Here is a 12,903-nt window from a genome sequence, read left to right on the forward strand (position 1 = left end):
CAGATGGACAACACGTGCGACGGACTCATCGAAGCGACGCGACGAGCGGATTACCCTTATAAATCTCGTTATTGACGACCGAAGACAATACCAAAAAGAATTTCTGTGACACCTGACCCACTTCTCAACCTAAAGTCATTCCGACACACCCTCGTCCAATTAACAAACGCGACATTTCCCCACCTATATGTATAAATCCACTCTTAACCAATTCACAAAAACCGAGGTGACAACCGCAGTACTATTTTGACCGTGGTCGGAGTAATTTCTTCCCTTCGCTGTCACGATTTTCGAAAATGTGTCGTTTTGTGCTTCACACTTATTGACGTACATATTCGCGCAAATGGCAGTGTCCTTTTGATCCGACGGAGGAACAGAAGATTCTGAAAAATTTGTAAGTAGCTATATTTGACATTAGTATTATATGTATAACCCAGGATTAATATTCTTATGTATTAATGGTCTGCCTCATCGACACGGTCGTGTGAACTGTAGTAGTAGGCTTTTGTATACGTATAATTCTACACAATCAAATTTTGCAAGAACTTCAACAGCTTAAATCTCAATAACTATTTGTTTCCGACATGTGGCTCCTTTTAAACTTTTTCTCTTCTCGATGAGTAGGAGGTATTGATGTAAAAACAAACTTTGACAACAATTTTCTTTGTTATAAACAATTTTACGGCAAGTTTCTCTTACAAATGTCCACCGATCCAGAGGTGTAGATTCACCCCTACGATTTATGACCATTACTTTTTATACACCCTGTACACCGAGAACAGTAGAACTTTTCGCTAGGCGTGCATTTCTGAGAAAGTATATTCAAATAATCAAAACACTGAATTCCACTACATTAAAACAATATTATTTATTTAAAAATAACGTCAGAATATAAATGAACGTATTCAAATAATATGTGACTATCGGAATATGTAACAGCTGAATTAGCATTCACTTACGTCTGACTAAAATAAGATCTGCCGGAATAATGATATTTAAGTAATATACGATTAACGGAATTATATCACTGCTGAATTAACATTCATTTACGTCTGACTAAAATAAGATTTGCCGGAATAATAATCGATAAAATTTCCTTCTCGTGTCAGTGAACCATAGGTGCCTACAGCATCACAAGCGGAAGATTTCGAAACGTCTTCAGGCACCAACAGTAGTCGAAAGGTTAATGGAAACGAATAACACACGTATTCATTTGATTCCGTTCGAAATCCTTACGACGAGTCTGGAATGCAAGGGTGCGGGATTCGCCTTCTTATTTCTCGATAACACAAACATGGGGTTTTTCATTAGTCAAAAACGTTATCGACCTAGGGCGCTATCTCTCTCAAAGGTCCTAGTTTTTCGTTTACGAGACGTAATTTGCATTATTTTACAGTGTAATTTGCATTATTCGGAAGCATATAGCTACGCCTGTAGCTATAATATTTTCATAGATTACGTTATAGAACGATCTTTTATCTAGCGTTTTTGACTGCTGAAAATTCCGTGTTTGTATTATCGAGAAACGAGAAGGCGAATCCCGCACCCTTGTAATCCTGGAAAAAGGAGTCTACCCCCTTAAAGAGCAAGACGCATGGATAAATCGATAGGTTTGGGACTCGCAGACATTGTAAAAACGGCAGCAAAGTTTTCGGAGTAGGATCTGGCGCGACTGCCGGTCTCAGCAAGCGTCGTCCCTTATCGGGAGCAAGGTGCCCGAGTGTCTGGCCAAGTAGTTTGTTCTGTATCCGAGCCAACTGGGCTCTCCCGTACATACGGAATCCCACCCTCTTGCACCCTCCCGCATTCCGTTTCGTTTCGTTTCTTGCATCTAACTGCGTCGGGAAGTTTTCGCGCCGTGCCGCGCCGGATACGCGTTCTACGAACCTAGTCTCACTGATGTAAACTGTAAACATAAATCCCCGCCAGCTTCTAGAACTTGCTAAGTGCGTTTGATATCGATAGCGAGCCGTTATTGACAACCAGATTTGACAGTTTGACGCCTTGTCACGCTGGAATTACACGATTCTCTGTTCAATCTTGACGGATATTTACAGAATTTTCATGTTTGTTTCGTCTACGACGGCCTCACACTTTTTCCCCAATATAGATATTTTATTTCATTGGAGAAAGGGGCAAGAGAGAATGTGCATGATATATGAGAGACACCTGGGGAAGCTAAAGCATCTGACAGACGACTGTGGAGGTGTAGAGAGAATAAATATAAGCATAGCAAAGATAGTACAAGATAAACGAGTGAGAGAAATAGTAGACTGGCTCAGGAGTATCGAGAGAAAAAGGAAAGAAATAATCAAAAGGAGAGAGAGAGAGGCAATATTAGATGTAAGACATTAGGATAGATTAACCCTTTGCACTCGAAGCAATTTTAATTCGAAAAACAGGACATTTCTTTCAACCCAGATCATTTTTAATCTATGTAATCATTTTTACATTGTGCACGTCGAACTTAACCAATTTTCTCATATAATAGATGAGCTTTTCACAATTTGTAGAATACAGACAGAACTGTGTGAATACTGAAAAAAATATAAACTGAGCTTAGGTGTATTGTCATTGGGTCTATAATGCAAACTCTGTTTACGTGCTTTTATGTTTTTTTTCGATGATTTCTATTTTTACTCAACGTATGGCGATTAACTTCATCAATTGATTGAATCGATCATCGATTTTTCAATGATTATCTTTTTTAATCGTACACATTAATCAATCAATATTGATTAAAATCTTAATCGATTAATGCCCAACTCTGGCATGTGATATGGATGGATGAGTGGAAGAATCGATAGATGGCGGGATGGGTGAGAGAGAGAGAGAGACATAGACGAAAAAACTGTAAACCAAGTCCAATTTCTTGGCGGCGAGGCCGAAATGAAGTAAACACTGCTACTACTACATATTTTATTTCAAGTTAAATGTGTGGTGCGATGCTTAAGAACTCGAAGATCACGTCAACTTATGTAAATTTGGGAAGTTTGCCTGTGTTCCCAAGGCTAATGGAAACGTTAACTTTGCGCGCGAGGAAAATAACTGACTAGGCAGTGTCATCGTATTCTATCTCTGAAACTTTTTGATTTGATAAGCTGAAGTTGTCTGTCAAAAGTCGATCCGACGCGACACCGACGTTTCGTTGATGGAAGTTTTTGACTTGCTGTCATTGAATTATTATTGTGGACAAATGGTATTTTCAATTTCCTCTGCGAAGCATTTATTGAATTCGATAAAGAACAACGCGGGATCGCCGTTGCCAATAAAAATTCAACGGAAAAATCTCATCGCGGTTTAATGGTTGGCCGCTAGACTGTCGGAGGGTGGTTCGACGCCATTTTTATGCTCGAGTATGTGCACTATCAGCATCACGCTGAACCGTTGACGTTCGGACTGCGGATTTTATGCGTTTATAGCAAAGCAGAAGAACAAACATCCTGCACTCTTCTGTTTCCAGTTTGATGAATTAATGGCTAACCTAGACTTTCCTATGAGGTCCCTATCGCAAAATTACCAAGATCAAAACTTTTCAAAACAATCGCAGAGAACAGAAGTTCAATAATAATGTATTTCTTCTTTTAAACTGTTGCAAGTCAATCGTAAGAAATAGAAATTAGATGAAAATGTACCTCTTCTTTTAATCATATTAATAAGTTGGAGATAAGCTAATATTCTTCGACGTTTCGCAATGTCTTCGCAATTTTGTTTTCCAGTTAGCCATTGTTTCTATAAGTGCATAAAATCCACAGTCTAGTAATAAAATGCTCGTTTTGTATTTCTCTCATACGCGTTTCCCACAAAAGCATAAAATCTGCAGTTTAGTTATTAGGTGCCTGAAAAAAAAACAACGTTACTCGAGAGAAGAGTGAACAGAAAGTAGAACTTGATCAAACGATGTTCGTTTATTGGCCGTTGTTCAATTTCATGTTTGATAATCCACTGGCAACAATCGCGTTGTTCGATATGTTATTCCACGGTTTGCATGTGGCAACCAATGCGGAGACCGGAAGCTGCCGCGCATAATTTTGCGTAAGGAGAATTACGCTGGCAAATGGCGCAAGACAAACAGTGGGCTTAATTGTGATCCTTATCGGGCCCGTCGTGAAATATGGAACAAGAATCGGATTGTGCGTAATTGTGTGCGCCGGTATTCGCGTGCACACGATCCCAGACAGCGGAATGGCAAAGTAATACCCGCCAGGATTAACAAATCTTCTCCCTGTAACGCGAATTTTTCCAGCAGAAATTCAAATTCGAACTTTTCCCGCTAATCGAGAGAGCTCGTCACATGCGCGATTTCAACGAGAATTTCTATGTCGGGTATGCAAACAAGAACTTTTCCATCCCATTTTTCCGTTTGTTTCAAACGTCAACGCAATTCGATGAATAAATAGAAACTTCGCGAAATAAACTGCGCGAGGTCCTCGGCAAAATACTTACAAGTAACACTACCCAACTGATACTCACTGATTTGAATGAAATTTAACGTGCTTATTAAACACCGAAAAATATTAAATACGTGTTTTTTTGTTTCGGCTATATACGCTTTTCAGAGGTAAGAAAGCACCTCTCAACCTCTGGAGATGGAAACGTTTGTGGCTAATCATTTCCAAACATTCATTTCACATTTTCACATTTTTCCAAAAAATAAATACTTCCCCAGATTTGAGTATACGGCAGCTCGAATTTGTCATGTTTGATTGATTATAACTCGATAACTGTCCATTATTGAGCTTTGTACCTATTACATCTTTGATTCAGTACATCATAAGCTACAACATATGAAAAATCCAACTGATTTTACCGGGATAGATTTTCCATATGATTAGTGCGGGGTCCTTTCCTGACCCGACCCGAACCTGAAATTTCGGGTACTCGAACAATCCTAAGAATCATATTAAACGCATATTTGTTTATAATCGAGATCCGGTTAATCAAGGTCCTACTGTATTTGATACGATTATTTGAACACTTTATATTGGTCACTTATAATATGATAGTATTTTGGAAACCGCGTGATTTTCGAAAAATATTGTAGTTGCCTAAGTACCGTTGTCTAAACCCTTGAAAATTTAATCGAACAATTCATAATCCTATTGTATCATACCTGGCACGACGCGACATGTAGAAGATAAAACGCGTTTTTGGGGTTTAATTCTGTAATTCGACTATAAAAGAACTGTTCACAATGTTATACACAAAAAATATGCCATCATAGTCGGGAGAGTCCAAAGAATCGTCCCGCGTAAAAATAGTTCGCATATCTTTTACGGTTAAAGCGGGAAAAATGGTTAAAGTTGAAGATTCTCATCAGGACATAAAAATCTATAAGAATCGCCAGTTGCTGATCGAAACGCACCATTGGTGTTGGACGATTTCTTCAACGAAGACCTCCGTACAATTTCGTTTAGCTTCGCCATTTTGACCTCGGAGCGAATCGCGACATTTCAGGATTTCGGTTAGATCGCCGAGACATTTAAGGACGAAACGGTCTGTCCGAGGTTGGCGGAATGAAACGCTATTCCGACGACATTGTTCGCGAGAGGGGAAGACTATAACGCGGGAATTGAAAGAAGAAGGAGAAGAGAAAGGGAGAGAGAGAGAGAGAGAGAGAGAGAGATATCAACGTCTTTACATCGGCGCTCATTCGCGAAAGGTTGTAGACCTTGCCCGTGTATTATTAACACATTGTACATCGATTTTGTCTGCCTGGCTCCATAAACTCATTTCCATTCCCGCGAGTGCGGAAACGCAGCTCGTTGAAACGAATCGATTCTGGAAACGTTCGAGGATTTTTAACGACGCGTGTGTCGTTGAAAAACAGAAAACACGAAAAAACGCACACCGAAGATCGTTAAAATTTCGATCTAACACCCACTGTCTCGCAGAATTGCAAATTGTCCCGTAAACATCGCGATTGTCCCGTTCAGAAGCGTTTGTACATTTTTCAGATCAATCGACTTGTCTCGTTGGACTGCCATGAAACTGGCAAAAGGAACAGCAAACCAGTACTTTGGGACACGCTCGCGATTGTCAGCTGCTTGTTATCGCATTCATTTATCTAAATTTAAACATTAGCTTTCCGACGAATACATCCAGAGTAGCGTTACCTTCGTAATACTGACTGTATCGAACAGATGATTTTTTCCCGGGCTTAACGAGTGACGTAAAATTTTTGAAAAAATATGTGAGACAATAATGATGTGCAGCTATTATTTGGTACAAGGTTCGATCGATTGTCTTTGATAGTTTTCGGGAAGAGTGCTTGCAAAGTTGTAACACTCGTATCTCCCTGTTACCAATAGTCTGAAGCTTTTTAACGTAGCGTATTAATTTCGGTCGAGCAATCACTTTTCAGCTTTTGTTTGTTTCACGGAATAAATTAGTTCGACTCTGCGGAATTTTATGAATGTTAACTTAAAAAATGCATTATAATCCTCCCCTCTTTTTACATTGAAACTTTCAAATTCGCAGTTTGGTTTGACTAGAACGTTTTAGGTCTTCGGTCTTCAATTACATATTTAGAATCGTACATTTTTATAGAAGTTTAGAGAAGTTCCAGCATAACACACACACACGCGCGAACACTCACGCACACATCGTAGTTCTGAGTAATCTATCTTCCAAGGAATGATCCCGAGAAACGTGTGTATTATGCAATAAATAATGAGAAGAATTGAACTACAAAAAGCCCTCTTCTACTTGAGGACTATCTATTTATATCACTAAAAGGTCTAGTTCCATATGTCCAATAGTTATTCCGAAAAGAATTCGTAAAACTCACTTGTTCTCACAGTCGATACACGAGACACCCTCCCCCTAACACTAATCGCAGCACGACCGGTCAAATCACCGATTTGGATGCTTAAAACAACGTATACATGCACTACATATCTCCACGGTTTCATAACTTTTAGAATTTCCAGTTTCGGGTTCACTCCTTGATAGTAAATTTTTAGAAAACGACACACACATATTTCATAACCTGAGTAATCACTCGAGGGTTAAAAAAAACAATAAAGAAAGACGGAACTCACCCAAATACGATTACACAGTCCGGTCCGTTCGGCGAGTGGCCGATTTCGAGTGTGGTTTCCAAAGTTCCTGAAGTTTCAGGAAACGCGAGATTCGCGGGCAGAGCTCGTTTGCCGGAAGATGAGGAGGTTTTTGCGAACTGGCGCGGCGCCGGCGGGCAGATTCACAGAAGGTTTTGCGACGTGGCGGGTAGATTCGCAGAAGGTTTTGCGGATTGACGAGCGGATTCACAGGACGTTTTTCGAGGACGGTTTTCGCGCGCAAGTTGTGTCGATCAACGACCGTGCTGGTTCCTCGTCGAAATCGCGCGGGTGAACAAGTGGCGACGAGAGAGGGTTGCTACCGTTTGGCCGGGAAAATCGAGCACCCCACCTTATATCTTCCCTTCGATGCCACGTGCTGAATCCGACGAGAAAGAGGATCGTGGAGGGCCCAGGGGGAGTCATGCAGCCAGAACCACGTCGGCGCGAAGCGTCGCGACGCCCCGCGAAGCGTCGCGCACTCCAACGCCGACGCACAGCCCGCGAAACAACCGAACGATATCCACCCCTCGTCGCTCGATCGCCGGATCCCATCGATCTCTATCGGCTTGATAACATTTGCCGAAATACACATTTCAAGTGTTATTTAATGTCATAGATCCTATGTCGCTTAAAACAAATAGTATTTTACATACCGGTCATTTTCTAATGGTATAAACTTTAAAGCAAGGATCAACCGACGGCAGTTTCATTCGTAAGTAGACCGCACGCAAAGATGAACAGGTGAAATACAAAACTGCAAATACTTTAGAAGAATTTAAGGATATTGTTGTGTTATGTTGGTCATTTCGAAGTGATGAGAAATGAGAATATATTTTCAATTTAACTGGGGACGACGAGTGACGTTTCGCTTCGATGGTACAATTGTCTGGGGAGAGGTGCTATTTGATTTTGACTATCTTGAAATATCTCGTCCATCAAGCGAGAAACCACCGCTCGATCCTTGGAGCTTCGTCCATTCTCGCTAGATGATGCAGGCAACTCGCTTCTCAGACTTTAATAGACTTATGACAATGAGTGACGTTTCACTTCGACGTTAATTGTGTACGAGAAGCCACTACTTCCCCCAAATTTCGATTATCCTGAAATATCTTATCCAGCGAGCGACAAATCACCCCTCGATCGTTCGATCCCGGGAACCCTCGATCCCTACCAGCGTTACAGGCGCGACTTACATGAAACTTTGATCGAGTTGGTACGATGAACGAGATGCTTTGCTTCGATGGTTTAGGGAGTGGTACTGTTCGCTACAGGTTTTGGTGATCTTGAAATATGTTGTCGATTCAACCGAAAAAAAAACCACCCCTTGATTGTTCGATCGCCTGTGACTCACCTCGAACTTCGATGAACTTATGACGACGACGAGTGACGCTTGACCTTAACTGCCGAGTCCTTCTATTTTAGGGGGGTTGAAAAATTCATGTACTTTTTACCTCGGTCTCATCGCGGATGCGATACTTAATGAGATACTTTTTACAGCTGGAGAAAGGGCATCCGAAACAAATTCTGCTGGGTGATTCGTTATCGGTAAACTGCGGATGTTCGTGCAATTTTCAGCGTTCGTAAATTGTTAAAAAAATTGGCAATTGTAAAAAAAACGGCGGTTTTTATAACATAAAATAACACTTCTTAAGGGGGTAGATCCGACTTGGCCCGAGTCCTTTTGCTTGAATATTTTTTCTAATTTCATTCGATTTTCCTCGAAGTTATCGTACTGTGGCAGTTCTTCTTCGGATAAGCAAAGTTTCTCCAAAAATGTTTCATAAGTGGCCCGTACACGATCAATAATATTGTCAATGTTCGCGTCAATATTAACGGAGGACCATATTGATGGAAATATTGATCGTCTAGGAGCGTATTGAAGCGTCCTATCAATATTGACGGATATTGGCAAGTTATGCCTCCTAAACGTAAAAATAGGATTTTTGAGGGCGATTGCGGCCTGGATTGATCTTTTATCTAGCGCTTTTGACTACTGAAAAACCGCATCTTTGCATTATAGAGAAATGAGAAGGCGCATCCCGCACCCTTACAATCCTGGAAACGAGTCTACCCCCTTAATGGAAGACCGTGGCGATAGCGTGGGGAACAGCGTTACAGTAGAAGGGGGGGGGGTAGAGTGGAGAGATAAGTCTTAATCAAGCTACTCTGCCACGAGACGGATCACTATTGCGTTGACCATAGTCGGGATCACCAAAATTTAAAATTCGAGACAGTGTAAAGTACCGCCAAGTGCCGAGGGTCAGCCAAGAGTTAATTGCTGCTGACCAGCCGCCGCCTTATCGCAGTTACCGCTGGTAAATGCTACTCAAACCTCCCTTTGATTTCGAATATTTTCATAGAGTTCGTGATCGGTTTCTACCGGCAGCCGTAACATTTTATATCGTTCATTCATAAGAAAAGGGACACAACTCAAAACATATTTGTAAAAAAAACTCGCTCTCCCGTAAGATTTCCTTTCTTTCACTTATATCACTTTTTTTTATAAATTAACGATATCAGAATGAAATCCATCGTAAAGTCGCAATCTCGGGTGTCCGGCGCCCAAATTTATGCAGAAATTCCTAGTTCTTGGCGTAAAAAGAGAAACCGGTTGTCCTGCCTGAGAAATCTAGTTTATACAGGGTGTAACACGTAACACGTTTTACGATTTTTCAAGTGCTCTTGCGATAATCTGACAGAACAATATTTTAAACAAAAGTCGATCAGTTTTTGATCGGCTATACATTACAATAAAAAAAGTTCGAAATATCTTTTGTTATTGCCAAGGCCACCTTCATTTTGTAAATGGCACTTCAAGGTCATCCGAAGGTCAGGGTCGTCGAAATTGTCTTGATACAGGCTATAATACTGTTAAGTCAAAAATACAAAGTGCCAATTTAAAAAATGAAGATGGCCTTGACAATAATAAAAAAATTTTCGGACTTTTTTTTATTGCAATGTATAGCCAATCAAACACTGATCAACTTTCGTTTGAAATGAGTGAGAAGCGTTATGTGGGACACACTGTATACCGGGTGTGCCGAAACCGATGTTGTAACGATTTCGGTGTTCATCCGTTTCCTATCATACATATGTATGTATGTCGGTTTTGATACAGCCTATGATTCTGTCCGTCCGTTGGAGGCACGGATAACTATGTGACAACCGATAAGAAAAGTTTTTACGTTTCGTTATGTGTAGTTATATAATTAGTATCTTGGAATGCAAAGAGATGTATCTATTCATTTCTCTCGACTATTTTCTCAACGAGATTCTGTACTTGGAAACAATTTGTAAACATCGATTTTAATTCTAATAACACATAAATAGTAAGGTGGTGTCTCTTGGACCCCGACAAATCGATAAAAAGTGAACAAACAGATTTAATTTCATTCATATAAACATTCTTTTCAAAAATCTGAAGCTATGACTAACATAGATCTACAGAACATATATTTTAAATTTTCATTTAAGGAGCCAAATCAAAAAATTTTTAAAAATGCCTTTTTTATTTTTGCATGTAACCTTGTAAATTGTAATTTTTTGAAAATCTTTTTTGCATATTATTTCATAAACCAATGCTTCTAATTGATTATGAGAAATAAGGTCGTTTGATACAATTATAAAAAAGTTATTCTATTTTAAAGGGTGTTCGAATACTTTTTTGGCTCACTGTATGAATTTTCTAAATACGGACAGATCGTAATGTCTTGCTAAAAGTAATTTTATTAATCGATTCTACGCTTTGCTATGCTGCGTTTATTCGACAGTAGTGATCAGTTACGATACGGAAGCATGTTGGGTTGTTAAGGGTTAATAGACGACACGAATGTCCGCGTTTATCTGACCCGATCTGATTTGCCGGGAGTCGCAACCCCTAAAAGCTCCATTAATTCGACCGATAGTTTCAGGCGATAGATCGAATCAGGCTAGTGACGGAAGTTTAAAATGCTCTGACTTTATTAAGCGTAACTAGATCGTCTCGTAAACTTCGTCCGCGTCCCATTAACTAATTGTTTTCGCAACGTTATTGTTTCCTGGTCGGGGTAAGTTATGGAAATGAGGCTGGCCGATGCATCAGATAACTATGCGATTCGATTTTCTGCGTCTTCGGAGCTGCACGTGGCTTTTTATTCCTCGGCGCGGCGGGGCCAAGGAAAAAGATTTCCATCCGCAATGGCCGACATTTCATCGATTCTATCAGAAACTTTCTGCATTTCTTCCTCTGCGTGCAACGATCGAAATGATAGACACGCTTATTGTTTCAGCAATACACACAGATGCAGAAAGTGTTTTCCATTATACATTACACGTTGAGTGTAAATTGAAATTTTCCAGTAAGAACAAACTGTGATATTTGATTTAGCAATTGCTACACTGAAAATGCCTTCGTTGTTGACTAATTAGCACGCTTGCGAAGACAACATTGCCGAATAATGAGTCTAAACTGCAATGGCCACGCTATATCAATTTACAGTAATAATTACTGCACCATACCTCTAATCTTTTGATATACGCAAAAGAATTAAAAGAAGTGAATACGGTCAATTTATCAAAATCATGGAAGTGACACACGATTTTATTTTCGTATCAGTACTTTGCAATTGATGCTAGACGTTTTTGTTTTCCATAAAGATTCCCTACAAGGAATTCAGTTTGAGTATTTTTTTCGATAATTTGTTCCGTTCTCCAATTCGAAAAAATTCATGATTTAGATAATCTTATGTGTAACGTTATTGAAGTGTACGAGAAAATATTTGCGACAGCATAAAAATCTGCAGTCCAGTCGTGCATGAGTTGCTTATTTGCCGAAGGAATTTTCATCGTTCGACGAAGGTTAGCTTGTACAACTAAAAACAATTAGAAGATATGTAACAATCTGCATACCAGACTTTTTTTACAGTAAGATGTTACGTTTCGATGCTCGAGGGCTTCACAATTGCCCATTACGCGACGATGCTATTAATTCACCCTTGCCGATCGGTTAGAAATAAAGAAGTCAGATGTAATTTCAGATAACTAGACAGATAATTTATTAACAGTGCAAGGAAAGCTATGTTACATTTGTTTGTTCACAAATAAACAAAGGCAAAACTAAACTCAAAGAATCGAGGCCAAACAAGTCTCCGTACATGTAACATTATTATTCATAATTTGCTAACTAGTAGTCAGTTGGGCCGCGTTTTAATTTAATAATTTCTTGCACCCTCTTTGGGTTTGTCTGAACAGTTTGAAATAATTTTTACGTTGTACTTGGCTGAATATTTTCCCATCCCAACAATATTTTATATTTTAGGTCTTCCTTGTTTTTAATTGTGTATTTTTTCAAATTCCTTTTTATTTCTCACCACAAATGTTCGATTGTGGAGGTGTATGCAGCTGTTTCGGGACATTATACATGTACAATAACCATTCCTTCACTTCCTTATAATGTGCTTAGGATTGTTATCCTGCTCGAAGATAAACGGCTCTTCAAGATGTAATTTTCTGGCACTATTTTCCAAATTTTCTTTCAACATGTTCAAATATTTATGCTGATCCATTATGCCGTCAATAAAGACTAAATTTTCCACCCGTGCTGCACTCATACAGCCCCTCACCATCACGCTGCCGCCTCCATGTTTAATTAAACGTTGGAAGTATATTTTTCGGCTTCATCTGTTCATTTGGTTTTCTCCACACTTTAACATTTCCACATCCGAAGTAAAAATATTAAATTTACATTCATCGCTAAATATTACGTCGTTCGAATAGTCATTTCGTTTTCTCGAGGGAAAATGAAAGCCAATCGATAACCGTTTAGAACAAGTTTTATGACGTTTTGTTCTATGGTGAAAAA

At 39.5% G+C, this 12,903-nt stretch overlaps 2 protein-coding genes across 4 annotated transcripts in view; one reads left to right on the forward strand and one right to left on the reverse strand.

The window, feature by feature from the left end:
* LOC143212661 (uncharacterized) overlaps positions 1-7,485 on the reverse strand; it is a 55,609-nt gene extending 48,124 nt beyond the window's left edge. The window contains exon 1 of the mRNA XM_076431648.1: positions 7,044-7,485. The gene's annotated coding sequence lies outside the window, so the exon portion shown is untranslated. The remainder of the gene's footprint in view (positions 1-7,043) is intronic.
* LOC143212711 (phytanoyl-CoA dioxygenase, peroxisomal-like) overlaps positions 1-12,903 on the forward strand; it is a 74,057-nt gene that overhangs the window by 51,715 nt on the left and 9,439 nt on the right. The window contains exon 1 of one of the 3 annotated variants that reach the window (XM_076431795.1): positions 1,533-9,379. The exons of the other annotated variants lie outside the window; for them this stretch is intronic. The gene's annotated coding sequence lies outside the window, so the exon portion shown is untranslated. Of the gene's footprint in view, positions 1-1,532; positions 9,380-12,903 lie in introns of those variants that run through there. 3 annotated transcript variants of the gene reach the window in all.

The sequence above is a fragment of the Lasioglossum baleicum genome, chromosome 1, assembly GCF_051020765.1.
Source record: "Lasioglossum baleicum chromosome 1, iyLasBale1, whole genome shotgun sequence".
Taxonomy (NCBI): Eukaryota; Metazoa; Arthropoda; class Insecta; order Hymenoptera; family Halictidae; genus Lasioglossum; species Lasioglossum baleicum.